Here is a 2530-nt window from a genome sequence, read left to right as displayed (position 1 = left end):
AGGAGGAAGTCTCACGCTGCGGCCGGCGAAAGAGGAGGTCTCGTGTCGTGAATTGGCGAAAGAGGAAGTCTCGCGCCAGAAGCTGGCAAAAGAGGAGGTCTCACGTCGAAAACCAGCGAAGGAGAGGATGGAGCCCTTTGCCAAGGTCATTTTTAAAATTCACAGACAGTGGGGCATAGATTGTGAGCTGGGAGGCTTTATCCTCGCGGTGTCGAGGCTCCTGCGCATTGGGGTAATTGGGCAGCCGGTGGATATTCTCCACCCGGAAGTATGGGATGATTGTACCAAGGCCCTAGCAGAGGAGGCTATGTCCTCAGGCTCGGGGCGAAATCTAAAATTATGGGACAGGGTCATGCAGGCTCTGAAAAAGGATCAGCAAGGAAAGGATCCCCAAGCAGGAGCAGGGAAAGTGGAAGGCCACCCAGGACTGTTTGCAGGAGGAGCTCCGGCAGGGTGCGGATGATCGTGGGTCCACTGAGTGTGGGGATTCGCAGCTGCGGGAACGCTCTTTGCGGCTCCTGAGCCCAGGCACCCCTACTATGGGGAAAAAGTGGTCATTTTGGGACGGGCTGCTAGAGGAAGTGTGAGGTGCAGCCTTTAGCTCGGAGGTGTGGAGTGCAGCCGTTGACTCGGAGGCGCGAGGTGCTGCGCCGGGGGTTGAGCTGCTGAGCTCCCAACCGGCTGTGGCCAACAGCTGCCGCCTCCAGCGGCTGCGCCTACACAGGGCCGGCGGGCAGCCTGGGCTGTGCAGGGCGGCCGGACCCTTCCATGGGCTGGTGGTGAGCAGAGCCAGGCAGTGCAGTACCGACGTCGTGGCGATGCATCACACCGGAGAGAAGAGCCGTGCGGGGTGGCGGGAGTCCTGCCCCACCACCCTCCGCAGCAGCGGCGGCTGGGCCGTGCTGGGGGTGCTGACGGAGACCAGGCAGCAGCAGCAGCGGCCCGGCGGCCATGGTGCTGCTGTTATCAAGCACTTCTCTGGCTTTGAAAACACCATCACTTCATCTAGAAAAGACGAAGTGCCCAACTGCATAATCAGTGCTGCATCAAAGCAAGGTTTTGCTATCTACATAGATGATTCAGAAGATAAAGAAAACTACAGCTGCCAAGTGTCTGAAGAGCTGGAATTAAGCCACTGTAATCTGGATACCAGTGCAATGACATCCAGTATTCATCAGCTGCTGCATCTGAGTTCAGGCTCTCCTATGGTAGTGGAAGATGTTGTAACTCTGGCTGTGGGAGAATATGCAGAAGACATTTATCAGTACCTCCAAGAGGCAGAAGTAAGATTTAGGCCCAAGCCCTACTACATGAAGAAGCAGCCAGATATCACAACAAGTGATATCCTGGTAGACCGGCTGGTGGAAGTAGGGGGAGAGTATAAACTTCGGACAGAGACTTTGTTCTTGGCAATGAACTTCCTGGACAGGTTTCTTTCCTGCATGTCTGCTCTCAGAGGGAAGTTACAGCTTGTGGGAACAGCAGCAATTCTTCTGGCTGCGAAATATGAAGAGATCTACCCACCAGATGTGGATGAATTTGTCTATAAAACAGATGATACCTACACAAAGAAGCAGCTGCTAAGAATGGAAAACTTGCTTCTCAAAGTGCTGGGTTTTGACCTAACAGCCCCAACCGTCAGCCAGTTTCTCCTTCAGTATATTCAGAGACGTGGAATCTGTAGGAGGACCGAGAATTTTGCAAGGTATCTTGCAGAGCTGAGTCTCCTTCAAGTTGATCCTCTTCTGAAGTACCTTCCTTCACAAATTGCTGCAGCAGGCTACTGTTTAGCAAACTATACAGTGAACAGATCTTTCTGGCCAGAAGAACACCTTAACATTGAGACACTGGGCTGCCGGGGCACTAGAGGAAGGCCCACAAGTCATGATTAAAAATGAGTTAGGAGAATGGGAAACGGGTTGGAGGCTGGTACTCACAGGGTGAGGGTACGCAGCTGTTAAGAAAAATAGTAAAATTAAATGGTGCCCACTTAAGTCGATAAAACCAGACTTTCAGGGCAAAAACTAATGAAATTTGTAAAGTTTGTTTTGCAGGACTGAATCCTCAGATGCCCCCGCGGCCCATATGCCCCGCTTCCTAAAGGCTGTGATGAATCATCAAGCAGCCTGATGGCAGACCATACTGGGGTCGTGAAAAACTCAGTGACTGAACTAAAGGAGAGGCCGTCGCAGAGAAGGACTGGGGGAAAAAGCTCAACAAAATTGTTATCAGTCATGGTTCCCATAAATGTTGTTTTTGAAAGTCTTGTTCTAAGTGGTATCCATCAAGTAGAGTTTGAACTCTGGCCAGGTTCTGGCTCTACTTGAATGGAATGCCAATGAACCTGGAGTTTTTCCTGCATCAAAGGTTCAAAGGGCGTTTTGGAGAGAACATGAGTACGGACATGAGCTCTCCAAATCTCTCTAGTTTTAAGATCAAACAGGTCGCAGACTCTGGGAGGATAATTCGGTGCTGTGGTGTCAAACAAAAAACTGAGGAGGTCCTGCGAACATATCCAAAGTCATGGTTC

General features: G+C 51.3%; 1 pseudogene; it reads left to right on the top strand.

The window, feature by feature from the left end:
* The first annotated feature begins 818 nt into the window (after positions 1–818).
* Positions 819–1892, top strand: LOC129134696 (cyclin-A1 pseudogene; annotated as a pseudogene).
* The last annotated feature ends 638 nt before the right edge of the window (positions 1893–2530 follow it).

Source organism: Agelaius phoeniceus, chromosome 2, assembly GCF_051311805.1.
Source record: "Agelaius phoeniceus isolate bAgePho1 chromosome 2, bAgePho1.hap1, whole genome shotgun sequence".
NCBI lineage: Eukaryota > Metazoa > Chordata > Aves > Passeriformes > Icteridae > Agelaius > Agelaius phoeniceus.
The sequence above is the reverse complement of the archived record's forward strand: the minus strand, read 5'-3'. Positions and strand labels throughout refer to the sequence as shown.